This window comes from Gallus gallus, chromosome 1 (assembly GCF_016699485.2).
Source record: "Gallus gallus isolate bGalGal1 chromosome 1, bGalGal1.mat.broiler.GRCg7b, whole genome shotgun sequence".
In the NCBI taxonomy this organism is placed as follows: Eukaryota; Metazoa; Chordata; class Aves; order Galliformes; family Phasianidae; genus Gallus; species Gallus gallus.
Window position 1 is genome coordinate 169,570,561 of NC_052532.1, and position 12,595 is coordinate 169,583,155.

Below are 12,595 nucleotides of genomic sequence, written 5' to 3' on the forward strand. Positions count from 1 at the left end.
CGAAGTAGAAAGCTGCAGCCCCCATAAGGCACTGAATGTTTTACGTGCAGAAAACTGCTTGTGTTTCACTTACGCTGACTTTGAAATCAGTTTTGTTAGAACTAGTTGCTTCTGCCCACTCTAGTCGAGCGGCTGAAGCAAAACCACTGTCAAAACAAAGTAGGAGCCGCTCCAAATGAAGGAAATTGCTTTACAAAACACACCCTGGGTTAGGTGGCACACATCGGTGCAGACAGTGCGGCTGTAGCTGGCTGAGCGCAGCGCGTCCCTGCCTGCAGCTGTGGCACGGCAATGACCTACAGCCCGTGCTCCTCCCATTGATGTGGGTGCACGCAGACTTTGCAGGGTCCAAGCTCTGCATTTTAGTACTCATTTTGAATGAGTTTTCTTTAAATCACGTTTATTTTCGATGTTGGCTTTCTCGGGACCGCATTCAGGATCTGAGCTTTCTGCAGTAAGTGGTGCCACGGGGGAGGTTTCTTCATTTATCAGTCTGCTTTACGATCTTCTGCTTCACTTCTGAGGCAGACAGATTGATTGAATGACTACTGTACGGCTGTGCCACGGCTGTAGAAGTGCACGTTCTGTTACATTTTGGTGTGGTTTTGTTTTCACACACGGGCTATTTTTTTGTTGAAGTAACTCTTTTTTTCCTAATACCTCCAGCCACAAAGTAGTTTCATCTGAGCAGATGTCTTCAGCGTAGTTCAGCTGCATCAGCAGATATTCCGGCGATGGTATTGCTCCCCTGTGACTCTCAACGGGGATTTTATATATATATATATATATATATATTTTATTTAAGTGCTGGCAACATGGTTTATTTATAACAAGGAACATATTTCAAGAGCATTTTCTATATCCGTATCTATTTCTTCAATCTTTATCTCAGTAAATAGAACTTTGTGTTCACATTTAGATTTCTCTTTTTCTCCCCCTCCCTGTACTTTCTGCTCCTCAAACAGCAGCATGGTTAAGAAACATTTGGTGAAAGTGCTGTTTGACCAGTGTTACAGTCTAGAGCAGACTCAGCGGCACTATGCAAACATTTTCTTTACAGCATTAGTTCTTTCACCTACCAGATATATCAAGCTAAAAGTTTGTAACACTGCTTTTTTCCCCCATGTGTGTTTCAATCTTTCTGACATCTGGAAAAAGTGGTTTCTGACTTGGTCCTTCCTGCATAACTTCTGTTTAAACTTGGTTCACAAAAAAGATATAGTGTTTGCCTAGGGTTCGAGTGATTAAGACCATTTCTCCGTTTGCCTGGCAGCGCTACAACTCTTTGGTAGAAGGAGCCCCAAAAGAACTACTCTGGGAATTGTCACGTTTTATGATGTATGAGCTTCTTTTTCTTTTTAATTTTACCACAAGAAAAGAAGGGGCAGGCTTCCATCTGCACCGATCTCCTCAGTTCTGCTGAAGGTTGGGGCTGGGAGCTGGTTAACTGTTAAAGCAAAAGGCCCAGATTTTGCAGACTCCTCTTAACCAAACTCCCTTCCAGGTCAGTAAACGCTTTCCTTGACTAAATATGGAGGGCCAAATCCTTACCATGTGAATCAGGAGGCTTTTTTGGACCATCTATCCCCATTGAAGGCCTGGGTCTTTCCCCCTAAAGGGGGCAAATATCATAGCACTATTGACATGATTGCTGCGTTATGATGATTGTCTGCACTTTCCATCTTCTTTTAAGGGAGGTTTGGTTTTAATTCACTCAGTTCTCACAACCAGCCACCCCCAGACACATTTCCTCTATGTACTTCTCCTGGACAAGTCAGGGCATGGGCCAGTGACCTTTCTACTCCCAGAAGACAGGACAGAGTTCACCATGAATTTGGACTCAGACGATCCAGCTACAACAGCAGTCAAGGAACTAAGGCAGCAGCTTATTTATGAATGTCAGGAAAAGATCAGGAAGCACTTCTGTGCTGTGTGGGCGACGAAGCACTGGCACAGGCTGCCCAGAAGCTGTGGGATATCCTCCTTGGGGATCTCCCAGAGCCCCTCTGGGTGTCCCTAGCAGAGCAGGGGCTGCAGCAGAGGGATCTAGATGGCCCTGCTAGTCTCAGCCATGTGTTTTCACTGGTATAAAAGGATTAGGGTGGAAGACTTCCAGCTCTTGCACAGTAGCGTTGAACAAGGGGGAAGCTGATTGAGCTGTCACACTCTGTTCTTGGCTGGTAGGTCTGTTGTTAACCCAGGGGAGAAGCAACTACAAGTGTGTAGTGTGGTCGTTGCCATCTTGTTCGTGCAGTAAGGAAAGTTACTAACACAGATGTGGGCAGTTGGCCTTCTGGCCTCAGGGCAAGGGACTAGTCCTTAGCACATCTAATTTACTACTGTATTTATTTGCATGATCTTCTGTGCCCCTTACTATTTCTCTTATGGACATAAAAGAAAACGATCAAGAAAAAAGAAGCTATGAACATCCCATAAATCTGCTTTTAAGTCTTTCTCACTATGCACTGAAGGATATTAATTCACTGTGTTCATCTGGAGATGCGACTATTTAAAAAAGCTGGTCAAAAGAATAATTGCTTTCCTGCTCTCAACACTAGATCCTGTTATCATTACTAAAGCCATTTAAAGAACATTTTCCATTTCTCTCTTCCAGCTGCCCTACCTTGCCCTGATCTCAAATTAGTTGAGTGAAATGATGACCTTCCTGAATGACCTCTTTTCATGTTATAATCCCACTTTGCCCCACTTAAAACATTGTTGTAAAAATTAACTGTCCATCTCCAGTGCTGCTTTGACATCATCCCACAGTAGCACTGCTTTATAGTCCCCATCATTCATGACTGTCTGGTATTTTCACAAGAGCACTGATGTGGATGGTGCAAGTGAAAAGAAGAAAAACAAGAAAGAAGAATTTCTCTTTCCCATTGTCCATAATTATAAAACACAGTTTGATTATTCAGCTGAAAAAATGTTCAGAGCAGGACTGTTGAGTCCTGTTCTTGTTTTCACTCCCATTAGTGTTACCCTAGAATAAATCTTTTGCAGTGGAGGAGATAATCAAATCATTTTGCTTCACACATATCTCTAAAATATCAGCAAAATATCTGTTCATAAATAGTACTAAAACATGCATTACCTTATGCATCCTTCATAACCTCCTTATGGTCACAGGAGAGATTTGTTGGAGTAAAAATGTGGTTACATGACCATTTAACTGATGATTTGGATCATAGAGGTCTATATAGCAGGGTAGGGATTGCAGCTTTTATATTTCCCTAACAAGGAATCTATTCCTATCATGACTTCTGGCACTATCATTACTCTTTCAGTAATGATCCCAGGTGCCTTCAGACCTTTCTAGTCTGATGTGGTAACTGCAAGGATGACTGGTGGGAAACCTGGGAACTGCCTATACTTCAGGTAGATTTCTGCTTGGGCTGCACCATAAGTCCTGGCCAGAGATTAAGTATTTCCTAGGGATTAGCAGTGGCATTTCTGCACCCTGGCTTCTTAGGTGTTGCTCCAGGTGGCTGATGGAGGCTACTGGCCACCTCAGCCTCAGACCTACCCATCAGGCCACTCTATGCAGCAGAGTGGGTGAGGCCATTTGGAATGCCAAGAACATAGTGAACAAGAACATTGAAGCCACGAGACTCTCAGCAATGGAGACAACTGAGCTGGAGATGGCAGCAGACCCTTATCATGCAAAAGGAGGCCTATCGTTTCAGACTGTCTTTTTACATTATCTGTTTACAGAATGTCCAAGGTGTCTTTTCTGAAGTCACATACTGAACTGACTCACCCACAATAAATCCTACTTGATTGTGGTGTAAATGCTGTGAAGAGGTCCTGAATCACTTAGAAAGCAGCCTTCTATCTTTCATTCATAGTCCCTTTCATTCATAGGCGTACTGATCTCTTTTAGCTGACACTCCTGCTGTCAAGATGCAAAGTCTGCCTGTGATATTTATTTGATTAGCTCCAACACTTAAGCAAAACAGTTCCTCCTTCAGAAAAGTGAAGTAAATATCAGGAGTCCCATTATAGAGCCTTTAGACATTATCATCAGCAACATTGGAGGCACTGTTTTTTCAGATCCCCTTACTTTCACCTTGATTGTATAAGCCTGACTCCCAAATCCATGATCATGACTACAAATATACTGAAATCTCCCTCTGATTCCTTCCGCACTTTCAGAGTCTCCTGCTGGCACTCTGTACTTTATAGTATATGGAGCTTGTTGAACTTTGGTGGTAATCAGTATCTCCATGGAGTACCACTATGGAGGTTGGTGATGCACTGGAACAGGTTGCCCAAGGAGGTTGTGGATGCCCCATCCCTGCAGGCATTCAAGGCCAGGCTGGATGTGGCTCTGGGCAGCCTGGTCTGGTGGTTGGTGACCCTGCACATAGCAGGGGGGTTGAAACTAGATGATCACTGTGGTCCTTTTCAACCCAGGCCATTCTATGATTCTATGACTATGATCTCCATCCTGTTGTGGGAGCCCATTACTGAAAAAATACACTTTCGTCTTTCACCTGCAAATGAGCAGGCAAATTTGCACTGTTAATATTTCACTAAATACTGGTAGAACTGCCACCTACCTGCACCCTGAAAACATATGTATTGTGCCTATGTTGAGGTGCCTATATATTTTTACTTATTGAAAATGGTGTTCATATACCTTGCTCCCAAATTTGATGAGCAACTTGCTGTTACATATATATGTTTCATTCTCATTTGTTTCTTTTGAAGTTCAGCTCTGATGTGGGAGTTTAACTTATTTGAATTAAAAAGAATCACATCCATTTTTCATATGTCCTTTTCTGGACTCTCCCATCTCTCACTTAGAAATCTACCAGATAACATTCTGTATAAAATGATATAAACATAGGATAATTTGAGAAACAAAAGTTTCTCCAGGTTTTAAAGCAATTTGGCTTCCTAATGTGTCCAAAAGTGTATATAGTGGGAGAGGAGAAGTTTAAGAAAGTGGCAAGTTACACCACAGCAACAAATTACTTCAGCAGGTTGTGTAGTTACAGAATCACAGAATGGCTTGGGTTGGAAGGGACTTTAAAGGTCACCCAGTTCCAATGCCTCACCAGTTCAGGCTGCCCATCCAACCTCGCCTTGAACTCCTCCAGGGATGGGGCATCCACAGGTTCTCTGGGCAGCCTGTGCCAGCGCCTCACCACTATCTGAGTAAAGTATTTCCTACAAAATCCTCTATTTCCATTATTTCCCTTAGCACCCTCGTGAAGATGTAGCATTCATTTTAAAAAATGTACTTAGCAACAAAATCCAGACCAATTAAACAAGGCTCTGTGGTGTCTGTACAGGATCACAAATGAAAGTTGCTTTTTACTCTCTTTAACAGAGAAGACTTAAAAGCTCAATCGCTTCAGGAAAAGAAAGGAAATTAAATGTTCCAAAGAAAAATTACTAACACAGTGATTATAAAATTCCCTCAATAATAATATTGAACTTCTTTTTTCTGCTGAAAAAAGGTTCCGTGAAAAAAGTTGTTTCATTTCACAAACACTTTTTAGCCCAACAAACTTATGTTCCTGCAGTGCAATAGCTGATTTTCCTAGGGTAGTAACTAGCCAGGAATGTCTTTACACCCTTGATTGGTTGCTTCCACAGGTTAGAAGTGCAGTTAGCAGACTGGGTGAGGATTGTTGATGTGCATTGGTACATTCAAAGAGGACAGCATTGCTGATAAATGCAAACAAACAAACAAAAACCCAGCATGGTGCCAGAGCTATAGTAAGGTTGTTTACACTTTCTTAGATTTTAAGTAAATGAATCTAAATCAGTGATCTCTCATCTCACTCTTTCAGCAGATTCCTCATCTGATTCTTTCCCTTTTGTTCCTGGAAAGCCTTTGGATTATAACAGAACTGTGTACCCTTGGGCTGCACCATTCCCCCAGCTGTCAAAGGGGTATTTCTTATGGGGTGTGATAGTAGACGTATGCTCCATGCACAGCAAATATGAGTCAAGAGGGTGCTCACATCTATGGTACTTGCCTCATTTAAAAAGCATAAAAGTCAGTGTCTTTACACATTAGGCTGGGAATTACGTGCTATGACTGAGGGGCAGAAAAGCTGGGTACACCTTTCCCATCAGCCTGAAGGCATTCAAAACCACATTAATTACTGAACTGGAGCATACCTTGAATCATGCCCTTGGAAGTAGGGTTGTGTGGGAGGGCTCTTCCAATCCTTCCTACTGAAGTGGTGCTATGGTGTTGCAAATTATATAGGATTCATATGGCTGGAATGAAAACCAAAAGGAAAAATTGCTCATGCTGCTAGAGGTGAGGGCATTCAGCTGGTATGGTACACCTTGTGTTGGTCTGAACTCATAAATTTCTATTTAAACAGACCCTGGATTAAAAAGAAAACAGTCGTGAGAGCCTGTATTCTAGGTTAGAAAGTCATACATAGAATCATAGAATGTCCTGGGTTGAAAAGGACCTTGAAGATCATCTAGTTTCAACCCCCCTGCCATGGGCTGGGTCGCCAACTACTAGACTACTTTCCATAGTCACTGGGATTTTTTTAGAGCACATACTTGCACTACACAGTTCTGAGATTATTAAAAGGGGAGTCTAGGCCTGCTCTTCTAGATAACACTGATGGATCCTGTGATTCACACTGCAAGTGCTGGCTATAAAAAGGCACTTTGTGCATTTGGTGCTGTAATGCACAAGCTTACAAGTGGGGCAGCCACGCTGCTGGGGCTCATGGCTCCAGGAGATAAAGGCTTTACAGTGTGCTGGGGGAGGTTCAGATCGGATATAGGAAAAATTTCTTCTCAGAAAGAGCGGTGAGGCAGTGGCACAGGCTGCCCAGAGAGGTGGTGGAATCATCGTCCCTGGAGGTGGTGAAGAACTGTGTAGATGTGGCACTGAAGAACGTGGTTAGTAGGCATGGTGGTGATAGTTTGGCGGTATGACTAGGTGATCCTATTGGTCTTTCCAACCTTAATGATTCTATGATTCCTAGTGACCACTGCGAAGGGCATGGTCTGGGGCTTCTAGAGGCGTTATTAGGTGATTTTTCTGAAGCTACAACTCCGCGTTTAGCTGAAAAAAGAAAATGTATTTGGGTCTTGGATTCTAATCTGGTGATGAAAATTTGTGCAGACTCATCCTTGACTCAGTCTGGCCTATAACCAGTACCTTTGATCTACTGAGTGAATCCCACTGCTTAACACAACATGCAGTGCCGTCTACTTGTCTCAACCAGCTGAGTGTCCAGCACTGTCATTGCTTGGTAACTAATGCATACAATTTTGACTTTACACAGTGCAGTGCAATACATTTGGCTCCACAATTTGAAAAGGGTCTGCCCTTTGTCTCTCGTTATCAGTATTATCTGACGTTGAGTTATGAGCTGCTAATGACCCAGAGATAATGAAAGTCATGTATCAGAGAGCTCACAACATGAAACACTGATGCAAGAAGACAGGAGAACCACTCAAGAAATCCATTGGGAAGAATAATCTGCGGCTTTGAGCACAATATATATTTTAATTACTATTTGTTTGGCACTCTGGTAGGGAATATGGAAGAAAAAGGCTTTTAGGAGAATTTTCAATGGGCTGATGGCAGTGGTTTCATTTCTTCAACTGAGCCCTCCCTCCCCCATTAGTTTTTCTTCTCAGAGCATTGGCACTTTGATAAGTGTTGATGGAAAACACTGTCTTTTATGCTGAATGTGGGTGTGGGCAGAAGGGAGAGTATATTGAAAGTTTTGCATCCAAGTGCCAGAAATGCCTGTGGTTCCCACACTCGAAGGAGCAGGAAAACTTCCCCAGGAGGCCCTGCAGGGTCAGAGTGTGTGACAAACAGGGAAGGTGGGATAAAGCCCAAGCTCCTGTCCCTCCCATAGTTTTGAATAATTTGGAGAGCCCATCAGTATTGCTGGGAACTCAGTGTCCTGGGATTGCCTTTGAAGACGTTTCTCTCTGGTGTCTTCGCAATGACGTCTCGGAGACTTTGCTCAGACCAGTCTCCTGTTGAAGCCTGTTGGCCACTTACTCTTCTCAGCTGAAAGAACATAATGATTCTTGTCTAAATTACTCGAGATTTACAGTGGTAAAATCTGGAGCAGAATCTGGCGCAAGCATCTTGCAGATATGCCAAGAAAGGAGGCAGTTGTATGTGCACACATTCATTATGCATATTACCCCAGAGAGGCAAGCCACTGTCTCCCTTTGCCACTTCAAAGGAGTAGAGTGGGTCTGTTAAGAGGAAAGCAAAATCCTCAACATGCCTCAAGGGAGAATAATTGAGACTTCCTTCATTTGTGCAGACAGCGATGGAGACAAAAATCTCACACTTGATTTTAAGTTTATATGGCACCCCTTTCTCAAGCACGCTGCTGTATGGGAGTCTGAAATCTTCAGCTAGAACACTGTAGCTCAGCACTGAGGCTCCATGATCTTCACAATATGGCTTTGTTTTTGCTTTTATAAGTCAAGAATATGCAGCTGATGAAAGACTGTCACAGATTGCCTGCAGAGCACTCCCGATCTGAATCTCTCCCTCATGCCACCAGAATGAATCAGTCTGCAGACAGCAGTTTTTAGCAAAGATGCTTTATTACCCGGGCTGTAGCACCCACTAGAATGAGGAAACTCATTACTTTTAGAAAATTATTCTGATGTTTGAAGTTCTTTTACAACACCAAACTGGAGAAACTGCAAAGCTCCTCATTTCTTTTTTTAATGAGAATGAATGCACTGGATCTCTTTAATTAGACTGAGGTGAAAATGTATTAAGTACCGGAGGACAATTTTCCATCTTCAAGCAGTGGTACAGATGGACCGGCCCAAACTCCCCACAGTAATAAAGCATTCTGGCATGTTGACTAACAGCCTCTGTGCCTGCTGGGTGGAAAGGAATTGGTGGGTATTTCCAAACCTTTGCTATCATGAAATACCATGAGCGGGAACAAATGCCATACACCCTTGAAGTGCTTGTTTTTTAATTATATCTAGTAATTTTATCTAATCTTACTGATTTACACATAAAAGATGATTCATTATCATTTTCCTCTCTTTCCATACTATCCACGTTCTAGCAGCAGCTGTCTTGAGGAGGGAGGCAATAGGCTATGTCTAAAAATATTTACTTCAATTTTTAAGTGGTTTCACTTTAAAATATTATTTGCTGAGTCTAGGAGTTTGTGAGAAGCTTGGTTACTAAAAATCATGCTGAAACCAAAGGAGAGGAAGGTGATAATCAGAACAGCCTGATTTTTTAAGTGGGATTGTGAATTAACTTGTTCAGCTGGAGTTCCTTTCTGCTGTTGTCTTTATCAGCTGCTGTCATTCCCTCATCTGTTGCATATGCCTAAATAAATTAAGTAGAAAAAAACATTAGATGTCAAAAATACTGACTAGAATTCAGTGTGCTTGGGAACAGTTGCAGTACCCATGGCTTGAACTGGGAACAAGCAGTTGTTCGGGACAGCAGCATAAAGCCTTAATACTGAATGCCCTTTCTGAAGCTGAAAAGTAATTGTTGACATCAGGGCTTGCAAAAGTATTGGAACTTTATTGTAAACAGAAGACCTTGCATCTGCGTGCTGAATATACATTTTTGTTCTTCTAAACCCTGCATGACGCTTAAAGGAGAGCCTAGGTATTTGCTGGCTCTGATCATTTTTATTTTTAGATATGACAAATAAAGAGCAGCCAGAGAAAGTCTTGTTAGGTTGGCCAAAGGGGTGCAGTTGGTGAAGGGGGAGCAATGTTAGCTATCTCTGTGTTGTGGTTTTTATTGCTATTCCATATCATAGCATAATGCTGTAAGCTATTGCATGGATAGTAACTCTTCAAACTGTGACACTCTGATACTCCCAAATCTTCTTTATCAGCCTGTATGGAGCATTAAGTTACTGTGTTGAACGCTTTCATGATGATCACACATCAGATAGCGTTTTAACACAGTGTGAGCAATTGGTCGAAAGTCTTTCTACTAAGACAGTGTCTTTCTATCTGTTTGTGTGATAGTTACAGTAATTTCTAGAGTAGGGAGATGATGTTATGTCGTCACATCATTAGTGCATGTCATTCCTTTTCTTTGCTGTGATTTTTTCAATTTGTTAGCTGATTTCATTAAGCTTTAAAAGAGAAGCAGAAGACTTCATTTATACAAACTTTCTGCAAAAAGTCTGTGAGTAGTGAAAGAGCACATGGCTCCTCATTTACTTGACCTATGCTATGTTTCCTCATTCTTAAAGAGATGCAGGGCAGAATTTATCTTGAGGCAGCTGCAATACTATGGTGGACTGGGCAGTGGAAAAGTGTTTGACTCCTGACCAGCTGGCTGGGCAACTAACATATGCCCTGGCCTGTCAAACCATATTCATGTAGTGCTGGCCCCTACAAAGGTGTTTCTTGGCTTACCAGCAAGATAGACAAAGTGACTGAAATACATGGATAGGAGATGAGAGAGTAGAAAGGACATGAACATGTTGCAGTAAAGAACTGAGAAGTCCTATGGTAAGAAGAGATGAGGGAACTGAGGTTATCATGGTGGGGCTGTAGGTAATATGAGGATGAGTTCACTGTTGGGATTTGTTTGAAGATTCAACCAACTCTGAAGCATAAACTCATGGAAAGTCAGAAATAATTAGTGGTGAAACTTGTAGTGATGCTTTTTGGTAGTGTGTTGTATTCCTTTTCTTAGTTCTCTTTGCCACATCAGGAAAATGGTCTTTTTCAAATATAGTTATATGGAAGGTCATCTTGTTGACTCACAAATATTTATGTAATGAATTTAAATGATAGATTTTTCTATATCTTAACTTTATGACAGTGGCACTTGAAAAATGTGGTGGTGATGTATGGATGAGAAAAACAAGGCTTAGATCCTGGTCTCATGCCAGGATCACATTAGTCAGGCTGTGGTGTATTCTGTTTTGTTGTGCTCAAGTATGTGCACAGGACCCATCCATACTGCACTCACAGCACCTGATTTCCACAGTCATATTAAACAGATCGTTGGCCTACATCTGATCTAACAGTGGAATAAATCAGCAGTGATTTGTTTTAAATTGACAGACAGAACAATATATTTAAAGTGGTGATGTCAGAATAGGATTCCTAAGACGTGATCCATCTTTAGTGCACTCATGCAATAACTGAAAGAAGTGCTAACTGTAAAAACAATCGGATCTTTGCTTTTTGCTTTTTGTTTGTTTGTTTTGTGTTGATTTTTGCTGTTGTTGTTATTTCAGTTACAGTTTTTGCAGCTGGCTCAAAAGAGTTGGAGGCCTGTGGGAAGAACTGTGGACTGCTGGCCTCTGTTTATCCCCAGGCCAGAAACAATGCTGGTAGCTGAAATGTGAGCTTCTCTAGAGCTCTGATAATGATCTTTCCTTTGTCCCGAAGGACCATCCTCTCACAGGGTAAGAGGGAGCCACAATATAGCCTAATTTTTGAAGCTGGCTTTAATGCTTAGGACCAGTGGGCATCTTGTTGAAAGAGTGCATGTGCCTTTTTTTTTTTTTTTTTTTTTGTCTTTTGTCTTTTGTCACAGTATTTTCTGAAACATGAGTTAGGTAATGAAACACATTCTGGCAGCACCTCAGCCATCCTATCAGCCCTCTTTTGGCTTTAAACCTAATGGTTCTGTTCAAGTAACCAAAGTGGAGAAGTTGCCCAATTGTTCATCTCTATGCTTTCTTATTTGTGATGGGTGCTGCTCATTTTCTGTTGCTGCTCACCTCAGTTTATGATGGTTTCTATTTATTTTTATTGAAAGCTTTTTATTTTCACTGCCACTGTCTGGAAAGATCTATCTTCTACAAAGAGGTGGCCATGGCTGACATTATTTGCCTTAGCAAATAATATCCATGTATCAAATATGAGTCAGAGGTAATTCTCTGCCTTTCAATGTACAGTGTAAGCATCTGACTCAGCAAAGAGCCATACACTGGCATTCTGATCCATAAAGCTTTAGTGAAGATCAAGGATTCACAATGACATTTTGCCCAAGCATGAGTCCAGGAGTCTCCTTAAGACTACACTATGGGACCCTACAGGAAACTGTGAAGTCTTCACATGGCAGCCAGCAATTTCATTTTTGCCTTGAGAAAGTTTTCTGTCCTGTTTGAGAAAACGTCTTACTAAAATCTGATAATTCAATTATTTTAAGGTAATTTTGAGAGGAATTAAAGAGAAAAGCAAGAAGCTGTCTTAAAGGAAGAGTGACAAGGTGAGGGAGAAAACACTACAATTAGTTGCAGTGTGTTAAGATGATAGGCACATTTGGCATTAAGCAGAGGGCAGGTTTTGCAAGCAAAGGATAGCATCACATTTTTTTTCCTGAAAGACCATTTTCTCTTCTGGCACTAAATAAGTAACATTCATTTTCTCCTGTGATGTGGTGGTACCCAGCAGCCTTTAGAAAAGTTTCCTTGTTTCGCTGCTTTCCTGATTGCTGCCCTCCTGCCCTGATGAAGGTGGTGTTTGTATCATGGTCAGCTTTATAAGCAAACTGTTCTACTCCATATATAAAATGTGAAGTGACTTACCACAAGAGTTGGATTAAAATACTTGAAAAGACCAAGAATTGCGTGTGTGGAATTAGTTTTTCTTTGACATAAAA

The 12,595-nt window shown here is 41.6% G+C and overlaps 1 long non-coding RNA gene across 2 annotated transcripts in view; it reads left to right on the forward strand.

Annotated features, from left to right (window-relative positions):
- The first annotated feature begins 257 nt into the window (after positions 1 to 257).
- LOC112531568 overlaps positions 258 to 12,595 on the forward strand; it is a 39,875-nt gene continuing 27,537 nt past the window's right edge. For both annotated transcript variants that reach the window (XR_003073433.2, XR_005842480.1), the window contains exon 1: positions 258 to 454. This is a non-coding gene — a long non-coding RNA (uncharacterized LOC112531568). The remainder of the gene's footprint in view (positions 455 to 12,595) is intronic.